Below are 19077 nucleotides of genomic sequence, written 5' to 3' on the forward strand. Positions count from 1 at the left end.
AATAATGAACGAAGGAAATGTATGCGTGACGAATGTGCTTTCTTCTCAACAAACAGTCCTGATGCCAGCTCTCGCAGTGGACGATTGGGCATCATTAATCCGAAATCCCCTGCTTCGGAGCCTTGTTCTCAGTTCCCTGGAAAAAAGTTGTCTCCATTGGGGGGGTGGGGTGGGGGGGTGGCGGTGGTAAGGATATTAAGATTCTGGCAATTTTGGGCTTGGAGAAATGGCTCAGCAGTTAAGAGCACTGACTGCTCTTCCAGAGGACCCAGGTTCAATTCCCAGCACCCACGTGGCAGCTAACAACTATCTGTAACCCCAAGATCTGACACTCTCACACAGACATACGTGCAGGCAAAATACCAATGCACATGGAATAATTTTTTTTAATTATTTTTAAAAAAGATTCTGGCCTTTCGTAGCTTAGAAAGGTGGGAAAGCCGTAGATTTGGATCCGCTGTGTGACTCTGGGGCCTGGGCACTCATCTCTGAAGCTGGGTTGCTCTGGTGTCCAAGAACAGGAAAGGCCACTGGGTCCAGGGAGTCCTGGTACCACTCAAGTCACCTGGAGGATCAGGCATGCCGGGTGCCTCCTCCAGGCCCGTGCGCCGCCAGGGGGCGCGCCTGCCACACAGTGCATCTCTCTGCCACACAAGGCATCTCTCTCCTAACTGGCGTCCAGAGAGGCAAGGAGCTCAGGGCATTGTTAGATTAGCTACTGGGGATCTGGACCAGACCTCCTGTCACCCGCTCTTATTCTGCACCCAACCGCCTCGGTGAAAGCCTTCCTTCGGGTGTCTCGACTCCTTTGAAAAGCCCAGCGTACTCTGACTTCTCAAGGACCCCAGGAATTGGGAAAAGGAAGATGTTCTTGACTCAATGATGATAGATCCTAAAATCCGCTAGCGACTAGCGAAGTGTAGGAATACATTCCCAAACATCTAGCACTCCGGAAAATGAGATACAGGACCCCGAGTTCTGAGCCTGGGCTAAACCTACTACATCAAGATTCTCAAAAGGAGGAGAAAAAAAGCGCGCGCGCGCGCGCGCGTGTGTGTGTGTGTGTGTGTGTGTGTGTGTGTGTGTGTGTGTGTGTTTTGGGGGGGGTTCTCTCTTGATATAAGGTCTTATATACTTATATAACATAGGCTTTGCCTGGAGCTCATGTTGAGTTTGAGGATGGCCTTGAAATATTGATTTTTCTGCCACTAGCTCCAAGATCCTGGGATTATAAACTAGCTTCACCATAACCAGGCCCATTATTACTATTATTATTATTATATTTGTTTTTTTGATACAAAGTTTCTCTATGTGACAGCCCTGGCTGTCCTAGAACTTGCTCTGTAGGCCAGGCTGGCCTCAAACTCACAGTTTGGCTTGCCTCTGCCTCCCAAGTGCTGTGATTAAGGTGTATGCTACTACCACCTGGACCAAAATTATTTTTTAAGCTTCAGAAGTTGGTGCCGGAAAGATGGCTCAGCTGGTAAAGGTACTTGCTGCCAAGCTTGATGATACGAGTCCAGTCGTCCAGACGGCATAAACACAAAAGGAAAGGGATGAGGTTTTTGTTTGTTTTGTTTTTTGTTTTAGTCTTAGAAGGGATGTTAGTGATGGCTCTGGTTAAGAGATCTTCTGCTCTTGCAGAAGACTACGGTTCAATTCCCAGAACCCACATGGTGGCTCAAAACCATCTGGAATTCCAGTTCCTGGGATCCAGTACCCTCTGCTGGCCTTTGGGGTCACTACTCAGACAGTGGTGACTGAGTTTTTTAAAGGTTTGTTTGTTTGTTTGTTTTTTGTTTGTTTGTTTGTTTTTCCCAAGCCTCAGATGTTTACAGCGAATTCAAATTCCAAATTAATTTCATCTTTTAAAAGTATTTATTTATTTAAGACATGGTTTCATGGAGCCTAGGCTTGCCCACAACGGGCTGCATGGCTGAAGATGTCCCTGAATTCCTGGTCTCCCACCCCAGACTTCCAAGTGCTTCTTTTCTAGGTGTGGACCACCATGCCAGGCTGAATTTCTTCTTTCTGTAAGGATGTCACCCCACCCTCTCTATCCCAAAATAAAATTCTCACATGATGTAATCACACATATTTTCAAAAAGATCAATATATTGCTTAATTTCATATAAAATTTAAACAGAAGAAAAACACATTAAAATATGTATAGCTTGGGCATAACAAAAATCTTCTCTACACACTTCCAAATATTCCTGTAGGGGACAGAATGCCTTCTTTCTGTTGTTGTTATTGTTGTTTTTTCGAGACAAGGTTTCTCTGTGTAGCTTTGGAGCCTGTCCTGGAACTTGCTCTGTAGACCAGGCTGGCCTCGAATTCACAGAGATCCGCCTGCCTCTGCCTCCCAAGTGTTGGAATTAAAGGCATGTGCCACGGCCACCCAGCCCGAATGCCTTCTTGAGAACTGTTAGGCCACACACAGAAAGCCCTCAAGATAGATAGCTGATTAAATTAGGAAGAAAATATACCCTTTTCCAGATGCAAATCAATATCGTTTCTATAACAAGCGATCAAGAAAAGCTTGCCAGTATTTTGTTAATGTTGCTTTGTTTTGGTTTTATTTGTTTATTTTGGTGTTTTGAGACAGAGTTTTGCCCTGTTGCCCAGGCTGGTCTCAAAATCATGCTTTTTAATCTCGGCACTCAAGCTGAGGCAGGAGGATTGCCTGAGTTCTAGGCCAGCCTAAGCTGCAGAGCAAGTCTCCAAAAACAAAACAAAACACTGTTAAAATATCAGTATAATAGAAACCAAAAGGCACTTAGAACTGACTATGGAAAGACATGTACAAAAACAGTAATATGTTTTAAGATGTTTTTAATATGTAAATTAATGTTGAGACAGCATGTCATCAACTTACAGCTAAACCTCTGATTCACGGGATTCTCATCACCAGAAATGGACTATTAAGGTCTTCATTGGGCAGGGGTGAGGACTGACTCCCAGGGAGGGGGAGACTTCTTCAAGCTCACAAAGGTCTACAAGGGCATCAGGGACTCAGCACCCTGCCTCCTGCCTGCTCCTGGGCCCTCACCAGTCCCCTAGCCCTCCCACTTGCTGGCCACTCCCCCTCTGACCTGCTCCTGGGCCCTCACCAGTCCCCCAGCCCTCCCACTTGCTGGCCACTACCCCCCTGACCTGAGAGCTGTCCAGGCCAGAGCCAGCCTGGAGCTTCAGAGAGGAAGCAGACAGCAATTTGGTTATCTGTTATCTTTATAGAGTCCAAACTGTTGCTGGACTGGCCCTGCCTTTGCCCTATAGTGCTGGGAGAACTGCCAATCTCTCAGCATTAAATCAACATCCTAACAATTTCTTCAGAGAGAAGGGCCCTCTCCACCCTGGGAGAGTCATTTTAGACTAATCCTGGCTGGTGTAGGTTGTCCCTCCCCTCCCTGGCAGCCTGCACCCCACCTGCCTGACAAACAGCTCTATTAACGAATTCTCTCCACACAAGAGCAGTCCTTCCAGATTAACCCCAATGCTCCCAAGAATGCAGATGACGTCAGTTTTTAAAATGCCACCCTTGTTCTTTATTCTCACTCTGGACCGTTTTCAACAGAGTATAGTCTGAGTGGAGATTTACGCATGGCTTGTGTGGGCCTTGGCTGTCGGGGCAGGGGACTGAACAGTAGAGGGAAGGACGGGATAGTGGGGAGCTGGTGACCAGGAAGTCTGAGGGAGGAAGAGGAGAGTGCCAACATAACCATTTTGGAAGGGACTAGGGGCCTTGTCAGGATGGATGGGGAGGAAGTGTCCTTGGATTTCAAGTAAGGCAAGGTTGATTCCTAAAAGGTGGGTGTGATGTGTGTTGGGGAGCGGGGACAGTGAGCAGGTGCAAAGGCTGGCTGGCTGGCTTAGGCTTTGGGGGTTATGACTCAGGATGTGGGATCCAGCAGGCAGGGCCTATGAGCTGGAGCGTAGAGAATGTTGAGTACCTGTGCTGGACAGTGAGAGGTCCCGGGAGACTCTGGGAGCTCCTGAGGGACATGGAAGTTCTACATCTGCCCCTAAATACTCAGAGGTGAGGACAGCTGCCTGGGTGCTGAGACTCCAGTTGGCAGGGCCCCTGATCCCAGCTCACTGTGTGTCCCGGGGCCCAGTGATGTAAACTGGTACTTTATCCCATGCCTTTGGCTTTCAGGGGGCTAAAGCATGGAACCCAAAGGCTTCCTTTTCTTTTTCTTTTTTTTTTTTTTTTTTTTTTTTTTTTTTTTTTTTTTTTTTTGGTTTTTCAAGACAGGGTTTTTCTGTGTAGCTTTGCGCCTTTCCTGGAACTCACTTGGTAGCCCAGGCTGGCCTCGAACTCACAGAGATCCGCCTGGCTCTGCCTCCCGAGTGCTGGGATTAAAGGCGTGTGCCACCACCACCCGGCCCAAAGGCTTCCTTTTCAAATGAGCCTTATTATCTCCAAGTCTCAAGTGACACCAGATCCACCTCTCCCTTAAGGCCCACTCAGACCCCCTGGATGCCCAACTCAGCCACTTACCTCCCAGGACTGAGTCGCTCACACAGAGCAGTCAGAGCTCAGGCTGGAGAGGGGATGGTGGACACTTCTACCTGCCAAAGATCCTGCACGAATGGGAGACCCACCCCAGTGTGGGCTGTCCAGTGCTTTGAAAAGCAGTGTGGCAGTTCTTCAAAAGTTAAACATTGTTGCCAGGGTGTGGTGGTACACACCTACCATGCCAGCACTTGGAAGGAGGAGGTGGGAGACAGAGACTCTCCTTTAAAATAACAAATAAAATCAAGTAGGTGTGGTGGTGCATGCTTGGAATCCCAACCGCTGGGAAGTAGAAGCAGAAGAATCAGGAGTTCAAGGCCACCCTCAGCTACATGGAAAGTTTAAGGCCAGCCTGGACTGTATACATGAAACCCTGGCTCTGCATGTAAAAGTTCTTGCTACCAAACCTGCTGACTTGAGTCCAGTCCCCAGGTCCCACATGGTAGAAGGAGAAAATCAACTCTTGCAAGTGGCCCTTTGACCTCCACACTTACCTCCCTCCATAAATAATTTATATGTATGAGTGTTTTATCTGCATATACATTTGTGTACTGCATACTTAAATACTCTTTTTTAAGTTAAATATGTTGGTGGCTGGAGAGATGGCTTAGCAGTTAAGAGCACTGGCTGTTCTTCCAGAGACCTGGGTTCCATTCTCAGCACCTACATGGTGACTCACAAGCATCTGTAACCCCACCTCCAGAGGACCCAACACCATCTTTTGGCCTCCAAAGTCACAAGGCATGCATGTGTCGTAGACATACACATAGACAAAACACCCATGCACATAAAATAATAATAATAAAAACAGACAAATAAAACTTAAAGTCAAACATGTAACACTAGGGCTGGCTGCAATCCATTGTCACGTGAGAGCATGTGCTTTCCATGCTGGAGATCCTGAGTCCCCCTTCACACACCAAACAAACACAGACAAACAAACCCACAGGACTTGCTCCAGAGTCACAATTCTGCCCCTAGACATTCCTGTGAGAACTGAAAACGCGCATCCTCCCAAAAACTCATATATGGATGTGCACAGCATCGTTATTCACAGTAGCCAGAAAGTGTGAAGGGCCCAGATGCCCACCAACAGATGGATGGATAAACATGATCTGCATATCTGCACAATGGGCTATTATCCAACCATAAACTGGAATAAAGTCCTGATTCATGCCGTAACATGACAACAGTATGCTAAATCAAAGACTGCAGGAACAAAAGGCCACATGCATGATTCCATTATATGAAACATCCATCAAGTCCAAAGAGACAGAGAGGGGATTAGCTGTTGCCCAGGGCAACTCGGGGAGGCATGGAGCATGACTGAGGATGAGCACTAAGGTTCTCTTGGGGTGATGAACATGTCCTGAAGATCACTAACAGTGATGGCCGTCAATTTAAAGATATTAAACCACTGGATTTTATACTTTAATAAATTATTGCTGGGCAGTGGTGACTCACACCTTTAATCCCAGTGCTTAGGGGACAGAGGAAGGTAGATCCCTGAGTTCAAGGCCAACCTGGTCTACAAAAGAAGTTCTAGGACAGCCAGGGCTACACAGAGAAACCCTGTCTCAGAAAAACAAAAACAAAACACAAAACAACAACAAAAAAGAATTATTATTTAATGTTGGGCCTTGTAGACACTAAGCTAATGTTCTCAACCACTGATCCACAGCCCCCCATCTCTGAAGGGTGAATTTTTATGATAGCTAAATTGTATCTCAATATTAAAGATTTTAGAGATTTAGAGAAATGTCGCTTCCTCCTCTTCCCTGCTCTCCCACTCAGTTCCTCATTCTTCCCCCACTTCTCCACCTGCCAGGTAGGGAATCCATTAACCTCTTTGTTCCACAGCGATCTGTCCCGACTTCCTCTGCACAGGTGAGCCACCTTGTTCTTTGGCTGCTTCCTGGCATCAGGGGTAGTGCTTTTATTTTTATTTATTTACTTTTTTGAGCTAGAGTTTCACTGTATCGCTCAGGCTGGCCTTAAACTTGAGGTGATTCTCCTGCCTCAGCTGGGACAATAGGGAAAGCAAACACCTCCATACTTACTGTGATGGTTTGAATGAGAACAGATCTCATAGATTCATGTACTTGAAAACCTGGCCCTCAGTTGGTGGATCTGTTTGGAAGGACTAGGAGGTGTGGCTTAGTTGCATGGGGTGTGTCACGGAGTGGGGTGAGCTTTGAGGTTTCCAAAGCCCACACCATTCTCAGTTAGCTCTCTCTGCCTCCTACTTGTGCATAAGCACTTAAGTTCTCAGCTATTGCTCCATCGCCATGCTCCCCACCACGATGGTCATGGACCCTCTGGAACTGTAAGCCTCCAATAAACTCTTTCTAAAGTTGCCTTGACCAAGGTGTCTCTTGACCATGACCATGGTGTCTCTTCATAGCAGTAGAAAAGTAACTAAGGCAACCATCTTAGACATTTTTTTGGTTGGTTTGTTTTTTTCGAGATGGGGTTTCTCTGTGTAGCTTTGGTGCCTGTCCTGGATCTCGCTCTGTAGACCAGGCTGGCCTCAAACTCACAGAGATCCGCCTGCCTCTGCCTCCCGAGTGCTGGGATTAAAGGCGTGCGCCACCACCGCCCACTGACATTTTTATTTTTAACCTTTGTTTTTTCCTAGGGCTAGAAGCCAAGGCCTGTGCGTGCTAAGCAAGTGCTGTGCCGCTGAGCCTTATCTCCAGTCTCAGCTGGCTTCCAATATCCAGTAACACACTATGAACAGTATTTCAGAAAAGGATGGTGAAGGGCGACTCAAAGGCCGTTCTGTCCTCGCACTGGCTTTTGTATGGCATCTGATCCTGCGAAGTACAACCTGATAGTCCATCTTCTGGGGAGTGCCACTAGCAGCTACTCCAAAACAGAAGCCAATTGTTCTGAAACAGAGTCCCACTGTGTAATCCTGCGTGGCTGATCATGAACTGTGTGGGTAGACGCACGTGTGAAGGGTAGAGGCCAAAGTTGGCGTATTCGTCAATTGCTCTTCACTTTACTTTCTGAGGCAGGGTCTCTCGCTGAACCTGGAGCTCTGCTGGCCAATGAACTCCAGGAATTTGCTAGTCTCTGCTCCCCCAGTGGTGGGACCACAGGCACATGCAATCACACCTGGCTTCTTTTCTTTCTTACTGAGAATCAGGACTGGGGTTCTCATTCTGCTCAATGCTTTGCTCACAGAGGGCTGGGGGTGGGGTGGGACGCCAGTCTCTGCCAGACCCGCCCTGCTCCCAGCACCACACACCCAGCCCTGCAGCCAAGCAGAAGGCCCCCATTCAACCTGGGGACCATGGCCAAGAAGGGGCACAGGACCATACAGCTGGGGTCTTTGGCCTCATGCCTTCTCCAAGCCATGACATAGAGGCACCTAGAAGGGATAGAAGGTTGAATGGGGTGAGGGTTACATAAATAAACAAATAGACAAATAAATAAATACAAAGTTATCAAGCAAAAACAGGGAACAAGCCAGTAAGCAATATTCATCTATAGTCTTTGCTTCAGTTGCTGCCCTGACTTCCCTCAGTGATGAATCACGGCCTAGAAGTAGAAGATGAAATCAACCCTTTCACTCCAAGCAAGGTCACAAACTAAAACCCCCTTCCGCAGTGTTCTCCGTTCAGGCTCTCTTTTTAAAGGACTCTGCATTTTCATAAGATGCAACTTTCAGTGACTGAGAGCTTGCCCTCAGGGCACCTTTTTTTTTTTTTTTTTAATCATCCAAGGCACAGCACTGGGCTTTCTCTTTCATGGGGGCAACCCTTTCAACAACAGCTGCTCTTGTATCTGTCTTGCCTGCAACTGTGAGTTCCCTCCTTCCCCCACTAAAATACACATTTTCATCTCTTCCTGCTTCACTTACTGTGGACCTGGATAAGAGCAGTGAGCAGTAGCTGTGATAGAGCCTAATGACTGTTGTATTTTATCTTGGAAGTTCCTCTACCAAACAAATGAGTCCACTATTCTTTTAGTTTGGCTTCATTTGACTTCTAGAACATGGGCAGAATGCACCCAGAGTCTCCGTTGGAATGTAATACAAATGACTTCTAGTCCAGTTCCCGAGAGTCTTTGTTCCCCTCTGAAACCTCATGAGCCAGACCTCCATTTCCTTCCCTTGGCATTCTTGTCCTCCAGACTCCCACCACAATGTCCCTTTGAGCTTTGCTTACAACTTTCTAGGAGATTCTCTAGTCCATAGCCCCAAGTTCTTCCACATTCCTCCTGCCAATTGATTCCAATGACCTAAGAACCCCTTGGTCAGGTTGTTATAACAAAAACCCTACTCACGATACCAGTTTTCTGTATGAGTGACTTTTATCATTGCTACGACAAGCTGCTACTTAGAAAAGGTTGCTTTGAACTTACAGTTGGAGAAAGGACACAGTCCATCACTGAGGGAAGAGATGGCGGCAGGGTCACCTGGTGGCTAGTCATACTGAGTCTAGAGTTAGGAAGCACAGAGTGGACAGGAAGTCCGGCTGGGCTATACAGTCTCAAGGCCTTCTCCAAGTGACCTACTTCCTTCTGTGAGGTTTCACCTCCTGAAAGTTCTACAACCTTCCAAAACAGTACGATGAGCTGGAGACGAAGTGGTCGAACACATGAGCTTGTGGGGGACATTTCACATTCAAACACAACACCTGTGATCCCAGCGCTCAGCAGACTGAGATGGGAGAATCATTTGACTCTGGAGTTCAAGGCCAGCCAAACTGATGGGGAGGGAGGGAGGGAGGAAGGGAGGGAGGGAGGGAGAGAGGGAGGGAGAGAGGGAGGGAGGAAGGAAGGAAGGAAGGAAGGAAGGAAGGAAGGAAGAGAAAACGATCATTATGAGTTTCACCTAGGAAACACTGTAACGCTATTACACACAGGAACAGTAAGGATGGGGTTTCTGACCCTGGCAGAGACCATTCTGTTCCCAGGCACTGGTCAGAGGTCTAGATCTCTGCAGAGCTAGGTAGAATAGGTTGGGTTATAAAGATTCTGACAAGTAGAAGGAACAAGGCTATCCTGGGGAGGAATGAGTTATAAGGGGATTCAAGCAGAGGTTGGACAGCAGGTCAAGGGCCTAGAGATGGCCTTTCCAAGAAGGTCATGAGAGGGGGAGGAAGAGAGATCCAGCACAAGAATGGATAGAATCGGCATGGTTCTGCAGGTCTGGATCCCAATGCTGCTGTTTACTAATTTTGTGACCTGGGGCACCTCCCTGAGGTTTAAGTCTGTCATTGGCTAAGTGGGGCTAATAACTGTGAGAATTTAATGGGAAGACACCTACCCTTCAGGCTCCTTAATGGCACCATTAGATGACTAAGCTTATAAAAACCAATTGGCAGGGTCCTGGGGCCAACATGTTGGCAAAGATGCAGCATCCACCCCTCAAAAAACCTTGTTGGGCAGCCTGGCTCTTCCTGGCGTGTCTTGATCTTCTGCTCCCCAAGGATCAGAGCCACTGCCCCCTCCATCAGGCGAGGTGCCCTCAACATCACTGTCTCTCTGGGTTTCTTGCCTCATCTGTCAGCAAGGTGAAAGCTGCCAGAGATGGGTTCTGACAGGCCTCCCGGTCTAAGACACACTCTAAGGGGTCTGGGACGCTAACCAGCCTTAGAGTGTGACAGAGTCTGTTTCTCTGCTGATTGAGACACTGCATCTTTACAAAATGAGGAGGCTGAGCTAGACAACAGTAGCACCCAGAGGCCACCATAAGGACTCCCCAGGAATCAAGCCAGTCAACCTCACAACTGCTGTGTGGGTGCTACCATGCGGGTTCTGCAGTGCAGCTGGTCTCTTGTCCAAGGTCACACAGCTAAGGAGCCAAGGCAGAGCTCCTTATGTATGTGACCGATGCACGATACCCCTCTTCTGGCTCCATACACTGAGGTGTAGAAGGGAGCCTGAGCATTCTCTGGATGCCATGGCTTTGTGGGCTGAAGGAGACACAGTTTACCAGACATGACCCCTGCGCTGTCTTAGAAGACGAGAGTCGCCCTGCCAGAGGCCAGGCTGCCCGTTTCCCTGCTTGCAGACCTTGACTGAACCCTTTAACTTCTCTTTCCCCAATCGCCATGTGCCTCTCCTAGAAAGCCCATTTTACAGACAAGGAAACTGAGACCACGAAAGGATAAAGAACTTTCCCAGTAACTGGTGGAAGGAGGCCTGGATCCAGATCTGCTTTGTTGCCCAAGGGCTTCTGTGCCCCATCCTGGGAGTCTGGCCATCACCCAGGAAGCAGAGACATGCTGAGGCTGTGTGGAGCCGACGGAAGAGTTTTTCTGTGAGGATGGAAAGAACATAAAGCCGGGCAGGTTTTCAGCCCAGTACCAGCTGTAGACATAGGGGAAATGGGAGAGTCAGACCCGGTGTCGTCGTGGGACATTGTGCTTGAGTGGTAGCTGACAACGGCATACTTAACTGTTTGGTCTGTCAGGTAACCAGATGGAGATACACTTAGGTGGCCAGGGACAGGGCTGAGGCGGGGTAACTGTGAGGTTAAGGTAATCATTAACAGAGATCAGGAAATTGGAGGGATGAGTGGGCCCAGGTTTTTTTCCCTGCAAGGTGGGCCAGCAGCAACCAGGATGACCAGGTCTCTGTGGCCTCCCTAGTACCACAGGTGTGGAGTCCACAATAATTCGAAAACATTAGCCACCTACCCGCTTCTTCCCTTGCGTGACCCTGTCCCGTATTCTCTGCAGTTACAGAAGAGTGGATTAAAAAGACAAGACCCCAGCTGTGTCAAGAGCTATGTTAAGATAACCACAGACTTGTGTAAACAACCCCCTGTTATGCTTGTACAAACACCTTGTTATCACAAATTGTCAATATGGTTGTAAAATATTATCACAAGTTGTAAGTTCCGGGAATGTACCATCACCCAAGACTTTAACGTCAAACTGTAGTAATTCCTTCTTGTTTCACCCCTGATCTCCCACCTACTTGTTACTCTTTTGCTTTAAAAAAGAACCCTACTCCCTCTGCTCTGTGTCTGATCTCAATCTACCCCTCGCCCTAACTAGTTAGAAGTTCTGGTACCCCGCGGTGATGGAATAAAGTTGCCTCTGCTCATCTAACTTTGGTGGCCTGGTCCTCAATATTTGTGTGATTCCCAGACCCAACAGCAGGGTGCCATGCCCAGCCTACTGTTGGCAGCCTTGGTCATCCATAAATCCCCATGGTATTCCCTACAGCCTGGTGTGAGTGAGAATTACAGTTCTCATTATATAGAGTGAGAAACCCAGGCTTAGTGTGTTCCAGGGCATTCTGAATGAAAGCCAGGCAGAAAGAGCCCAAAATCTGGGCCCTGGGGCTTCGAAAAGTCCACACCCAGCGCAGATAAGTGCCCGGGACAGGATAGGGCCCGCTTTCCTTAACTGACTGGGACCCTCTGGGCACCTCACCAGGGCCTACATTCCTCTTCTCCAGCCAAAATCTTAGGAATAGGTGTGAAGATACAGATGGGAAGGGAGAGGTGCTCATCTCATTGGGTCTTCCCATTCGCAGCTGCCCTGCCTTGGCCCTGGCTGAGTCCCTGTATGAGATTGCATACCCCAGTCAGTCAACATCCTCTGCCAGCATTTGGTAGGGCGTGCAGATCCGTCAGGGCCAATGCCACACTGGGCAGTCAGCGCCCCGGGAGGCTCTCCTACTGCGGACAACACTGGGGTGGGAAGGAGGGAGTGCCGGGGCCAGGGCCACCCTCCCACTTCCTAGCCAGCACTAGCGGGTGGCCTCTGGGAGACTGGCCTCTCGGATTCGCATGCGCATTCAGCTGCCGGTCCTCGCTCCCTCATCCCTTCCCGAGACCACGCCTCTGCCTCCAATGGGCGGAGGCTTAGAGGTTGGGCGGGCCAGAGCGAAGCCCCGGGGTCCAAGCTCCAGCTGCCGAGCTCCAGCCCCAGCCCGCGGGCCGCCGGGACAGCAACTCCTTGCGGAGTCCCAGGCTTCAGCGCGGGCTGGTCCAGCCTCCGCTCCAGTGCCTGCGCTGTGCCCTGTATCCCGGGAGTCCGGCTCCAGCTGCGGCGACGCGGCAGGTAGGAGGCGCTGCGCAGAGGGAGGCGTGTGCGAGCGCGTGTGTTAGTGTGTGTGTGTGTGTGTGTGTGTGTGTGTGTGTGTGTGTGTGTGTGTGTGTGTCGCGCGCAGGTGTAGGTGCAGGTGCAGCACGAATCGGAACACGAGCTGCACATCCCGCGGATTCAGGGCTGGGAGGTGAGCGCTGGCCTGCAGGCCTAGGAGGCGGAGCACCACCCCCCACCCCCTTTCCCGCCCCAAAGATCCGCCCGGACTCATCCCCACCTCCACGCAGTCCTGGGTGAGGGGCCTCCCTTGCCTCCACCTGGGTATTTTGATGCTGTACTCCCGGTGCAGAGGCGCTGGTGTGTGCTTATCATCGGGCTTAACTCTTTCTAATCTTCCTTACAAGTCCCCTTTCCTGTCTCCACCTCTGTAACCCTCAGCCCATTCAACCTTCTATCCCTTCTAGGTGCCTCTATGTCATGGCTTGGAGAAGGCATGAGGCCAAAGACCCCAGCTGTATGGTCCTGTGCCCCTTCTTGGCCATGGTCCCCAGGTTGAATGGGGGCCTTCTCCTTGGCTGCAGGGCTGGGTGTGTGGTGCTGGGAGCAGGGCGGGTCTAGCAGAGACTGGCGTCCCACCCCACCCCCAGCCCTCAGGCTTGGGGATGTAGGAAAGGTCTTCCTAAGGGGTTCAGAGTTGGAGTAGGACCGAAGATCATTAACAGGTGCTAAATGTTCCCCCAAACCTTTCCTGTGATGAGATTCAACCCCAGACCTCACACAGATGAGCCCCAGCTGCAGAAGGGAAGCCAGCTCCCCTCCAAGCCTAAGAGTCTAAAGTGACCCAGCCAGAACTGGCACCCAGGTCCCCAAGGCACAGGCCATGGTCTTCTCTCTGTGCCAGAGGGTGGAGCACTCAGCCAGGGCTGAGGGCAGCTAAGTGTTCAGGGAGCTAGGGAGACCTTCCTGGGAACCTCTGCCTTGGCAAGGGGTGGGGGTGAAAATGAGCCTTGCTGGTCCTTGCTACAGGCTTAGGGAGGTGAAGAAGGCTGGAGGGCTGGGTCCAGCTGCGGCTGCTGCCCGAGGCTGGGTCAGAGCTGAAGCCTGGGTGGAACCTGCCCTGAGAGGTTTCTTTTCCCCTTGAGAGGCTGGTGGGCCCACAGATAAGCCCCCTGACTTGAGTTCTGAAAAGAAGGCAAAGTCAGTCCCAGGCAGGGCCACCCTTGCCTGGGAGCTGATAGTTCATCCAAACAGGGATTGGGGAAAGTTCAGCAAGGTGAAGAAAGGACCTTAGAATTTAAACCGTGAAACAGGCCAGGAAAGAACACGAGAAAAGGACAGAGATGTGACGCTGCATGCAAGGGGTGTGTCTGGCAAGGGCTGTATTTGGCTACTCTGGGGGAGAGGTTACTGTAGAGATTCCAGCAGGGAGAGCCCCCACTTGCCCTCTGTTCTCCTCAGCACCTCACCTGGGCTAGGTGTGGCAAGAGAGGAGGGAGATCTGTTTGGAGCAGGAGTGGAAAGTCCAGGAGAAACTTTACAGGCCCCATTACTGGGTAAGAGCAGGGGGCCGCCTCTAAGATGGGGACCAGTGAGGGGGGTCTTGAGCATTGGTGGCAGGGAGCCTGTGGCTTTCGGTGGGACATCTGTGGGCTTTTCGGAGGCCTCTGCTGTCTCTATGTTCATCTCTACTTTCCCTGAGTGCTCTTGGGATGGCTCTGAGATCCAGTCCCCCCCCCCCCAAAAAAAAGAGGCCTCCCTTGGCCTCTCAGAGGGCATTGGGAGGCCACTCTCCACCCGCCTCTTGCCTGAGGGGCCCGCTTTCTTTCTCCTCGAGACTGGCTCCTTTCCTTCCTGCTTGCCCATGCCCTTGAAGCAGAGAGCTTTACCTGTGGCTCAGTTTCCCCTACTGAGGCTGAATGCTGCCTTGTCACAGAGACTTAAGGATGATGATGGTGACATTAGCTCTGGTCACTCGGCACTTTACTGTGAGGTGTTTGGTAACCAGTTGACAGCCATAGTCACTGGGTCCCTTCACTGAGGAAAGAGAGACCGGTTTTGAGGCAAGAGGACTAGACAGCAGTGGGTTGTTTTTTTTTTTCCCCCCACTGAAGTGGGAGCCCCCTTGGCTTTAGTGAGTGAGAGGACCTGCTGATCGCTGTAAGTCCTCTGCTTACTGTCCTCTGGCCACCCCAAACCCCCCTTATCCCCCGGGGAGAAGCAGGGCCACGGAAGCTGAGGTACACCTTACATACGTCTTGGAAAGGGCTCGTGGATGTGAGCCCTGGCTGTCCCCAGTTACAGACATCAGGTCTGTCACACCTTCTCCAAGCAGCCCTGCAGACTCACTGGCAGGCTATCTGTAGCTTGTCGTGCTGATTAGGCCTTCCTCTCCCTATCTCTCAGTGCATGAGGGGCCCCTCCCAACTGCCCAAATCCTCCAGATATCCTCTTTCAATTTTCCTACAGTCCCCTAAGGTCGCCAGGCTTGGCCTTCAAGGCCCCCACCTCTGTAGCCTGTTCTCTGGGTAGTGGTGCCACCCTGGAGTTACCTCAGATCAGGTGGAACTGTTAGTTCCCTTTAGGCCTTAGGCCCTGTCTTTCCTTGCAAACTAAAGGCAAACTGGGCCGCATGCCTTTGGGGTACCAGCCTGGACCTCATGAAGCCTATTCTTGAGCTTAGATATGAGGTTGTAGAATGTGGGTGTTTTTGTAGCCCAGTAAGGGCTGAGTTGCCACGCCCTGTAGTCATTGCTGGGACCATTGTCCTTGGGACCCCAGGCTTCCCAGAGTTGGTTGTGAGAGTCGGGTGGCCTGTGGATGTAGCCTGTGGTCTTATGTCTCAGTGGAGCATGTGGTCAGGTGGCCACAACAGACCAGGCCTGTTCCTGGGTACTGTCAGGTGTGCACAGGTGTGGGACAAGGGCTGAGAGTCTGCTCATGTCTGCTCCTGCCTAGTCAGTCCCTGTTGGTACCCTCTGACCCCTGCTGGGTAGGCCGAGGTAGGGACTCTGTGACTTCTCACTAGTAACTGTAACAGGGACCTTCATGTTGCATTGGGGGACAGTTCAAACTGTAATGTCATCCTCCTCCAAGCAGTGGGGAGCAGTTAGGCTCCATCACTCACCCCGCCTCCTGTTCCTCAGGGATGCTCTTCCTCATGATTGCTGAACCCCAAATGTCGGTGGTTTAAAACAATGTGGATTTATTTTCCTCTGGTCCGGGATAGCAGAAATGAGCCTTGTAGGACTAAAACCAGCCTAGATCCTTCTCGGGGCTCCAGGGGAGAATGTGGGCCTTGCCTCCTCTAGCTCTTGTGGCTGCTGACATTCCTTACGACTGAATCACCCCAGTTTCTACCCCATCTCGGTTTTCCTCTTCCGCACCCAAACCTCCCCATGCCTCCCTACCTTCTTGTTTGTATTTAAGTTCTATTTTCTTCGTTACTGTGTGTGCCCGAGGTTTGTGTCTGGCTGTCCATGTGCTGTGGCTGGTGTGTGGAGGTCAGGGGACAGTTTTGTGTGGTTGTTTTCTTTCTTCTACCTTTGCATGAGTGGTGGAGACGCGACTCGGGAAGTTAGAGGTGGGCAGCAAGTGCCTTTACCTGGTGAATGGGCTTGTGGGTGCCCCCTCCCCATTTTTCTGAGCCAGGGTCTCCTGTAGCTCAGAATAGCCTTAAAACTTGAACTCCTCATCCTCCTACCTCTGCCTGCAAAGTGTTAGGGACACCAGTGTGTGCTGTCACGTATGGTTTCATTCATTCATACATTCATTCATTCACTCATTCATTCATTCTGGGCAGTGGTGAGGAAGGATCCCAGAGTCTTATCCATGTTAAGCAGGTACTCTGCCACTGAGCCACGTGCCCAGCCCTGCCTCTCTCTTTCTTTCTTTTTTTTTTTTTTTTTTTTTTTTATTTATTACGTATACAGCATGTATGACTGCAGGCCAGAAGAGGGCACCAGATGTCATTACAGATGGTTGTGAGCCACCATGTGGTTGCTGGGAATTGAACTCAGGACCTTTGGAAGAGCAGTCAGTGCTCTTAACCTCTGAGCCATCTCTCCAGCCCCTCTCTCTTTCTTATAAGCACACTTGCGCAGACCATTAGGACACATCCAGGATCCTCTCCCCATCCATCTGCAAGCCTTTAGTGCTACGCAAGGCCCACAGGGTCTAAGGATTCCCATATGGATATCTTTGGGAGCCATTATCAGCCCAGGGAAGAAACTGATTGTTGTGTCTTTGCAGACACCCTCCAGCACACACACACAGACACACACACACACACACACACACACACACACACACACACACACACAACTCTCTGGTACCTACAGCAGGTTCCCTAGTCAAGGTCCTGGGTATCTCATGAGGTCACTCTCGGTGACTTAATGTGTCCTCTGCCTGCTTCCTTTTGGAAAGGCCCAGGGCTGCTTTGTCTCTGGCCCTGGTGCCCACCCCAGGCCCATGGGAGCCAGAACCTAGTGATATTAGGAGAGTGGACTGTGTCACCCTGTCCCTGCGGTCATCCCCGTGACTGGATCCCATCCTGCTAGCACTGTGCTATGGTTTTAGGGCAGAGTGTAGCTCACGTGAGATGTGCATTCAGTAAAGCTAGTGCATGGCAGGTCATTGAGCTGGGCGTGGTGGCTCAAGGCTTTAACTCTAGCACTTAGAGTGGCAAGTGGGGGCAAGGCAGAGCGGGGCAGAGGCAGGCTGATCTCTGTGGTCTATATAACCAGTTTATCCTAGGCCAGAAAAGCCTACATAGTGAGACTGTGTGTGTGTGTGTGTGTGTGTGTGTGAGAGAGAGAGAGAGAGAGAGAGAGAGAGAGAGAGAGAGAGAGAGAGAACTAAGGCTGAGAGAATACTTCTGGGTGGGAATAGGTATGAGGGTGAGGGGGTAGGTTGGGCCTTGGTTCATAGAGGTGAACTGCTTAGCCCTTCCTGGCCCTTCCTCCTTGTTTTAGGAGTGGGGCGTTTCAGGCCCAGCTCGATATCCTGACCTCCAGTTTGTCTCTACCTTGGCATGGGGAGGGGACACTGGCATCCAAGGCTGCTGTGGGCAAGAACTGAACTCAGCTCAAAGCAGTGCACAGGGCCTGGACACGTCACCAACACATCACCTTGACACCTGGTCCGCCATCCTAGGAGGCAGTGTCTCCAAGGAAGGAGCCCAGCTGACCCAGAGCACCCTGGCCTGTGGGCCATGGCCTGCTTTTCCTTCCCACAGCCGGCACCACGCCACGTCCGGTGCAGCCAGGTCTCCTGGTCCGAGTCCTGCATGGGCCCCGGGCCTCCTTTTCCCTTCAGGTCCCTTGTAAGTTGGTTTGCCTGCTCCTACTTCCCTCTTCCCCTCCCCCACACCCGTCCTCCAGCCTGGCCTAGCCGGCTTGCTCCTCTCAGCTTTCCTCTTCCTCCTCCTCCTCCTCCCACCTCTCTGAAGTCCTGGTCCACACAGGCCCCCTCCTTCCCAGAGCAGACTCATTGGCACTCCTGGGGTCTCTCTCTCTCTCTCTCTCCACCAGCTGACCTCTGGGGCACAGCCTTTTCTGACTCCTGCTGCCCTCCTCGGCCAGGCACAGAGCAGGGGCAGGGGCAGGACTGTGGAAGAGGAAATGGGCAGAACCGGACTCTGACATAGGACAGGCTCCTGCCTCTGCCCTGAATGTTCACTCCTCCTCCCTCTGGGCAATGGAAACAGACCAGTCTGTTTCTAAAGCTGGAACTTGAGTTGAGAAAGGGCACCTCAGTTTCTCCATCTGAGAAATGGGTACCGTTACTAAAACCCTCCATTTTAGAAGGAGGTGGAGTTAGGGTCCTAGCCTGCCCATGCAAAAAACCAGGTGAGGGAAGGTGGGGAGCAGGGGGGATGGTTGTGGGAGCAGGGGTATGGTTGTCCTGGTAACAGATCTACCAGATTGGAAATCAAGTGACAAAGCCTTCTCTACCCCACCATCCATGGTAAGAACCTGCAGGCCAGAGAGGGCAGGAGCTTGCCTGGGGTCACATGGCCAGAGCTAGCTTCCTTTCATCACATTGTCTCTCCTGTGGGGAGTGAGTGGCACCTGTGTCCTGGGCCTGAGCATCCCATCCCGCCCCTGCTCTGTTGCTGGGAATACAGGCTGCATCTGCCCACCCTGGCCCGCTCCTGTACAGTGTCTGCTCTGTCTGCTCTGCAGCCTATGGTGCTGGGCTGGGGGCCTGTGGAAGGGTGACCCGCTGCCCTCTGTTACCCAGGCTGAGGGCTTTCCTGGAAAGCGAGTCTTTGAGAACTCAATTGTGGAAGTTAGTCGCCAAGGCAGGAAGTCTCTCCTCAGGTTCTGGGCCACGTTTTCCGCTTCTTCCCGTCACTGCCCATGGCCCACAGAAGCCCAGGGCTGAAGGACCCTTCCCCCAGCCCATCCCCGCAGCCTCCTGGTTGCGGAGGCCTCCCAGCTTCTGCCTGTTTATGCCACCTTCAGCAGGACCTAAGTCCCAAATAGAGAACAGCTGTGGGGTCAGGCCTATGACTCAGGACCACACAGAGCCAAGAAAGAACTG

At 51.1% G+C, this 19077-nt stretch overlaps 1 protein-coding gene across 2 annotated transcripts in view; it reads left to right on the plus strand.

The window, feature by feature from the left end:
* Positions 1 to 12378: 12378 nt before the first annotated feature.
* Positions 12379 to 19077, plus strand: part of Capn5 (calpain 5) — a 55524-nt gene continuing 48825 nt past the window's right edge. The window contains exon 1 of one of the 2 annotated variants that reach the window (XM_059270859.1): positions 12379 to 12549. The gene's annotated coding sequence lies outside the window, so the exon portion shown is untranslated. Of the gene's footprint in view, positions 12550 to 14593; positions 14692 to 19077 lie in introns of those variants that run through there. The other variant, XM_059270875.1, reaches the window with a different exon arrangement.

This window comes from Peromyscus eremicus, chromosome 1 (assembly GCF_949786415.1).
Source record: "Peromyscus eremicus chromosome 1, PerEre_H2_v1, whole genome shotgun sequence".
Lineage (NCBI taxonomy): Eukaryota > Metazoa > Chordata > Mammalia > Rodentia > Cricetidae > Peromyscus > Peromyscus eremicus.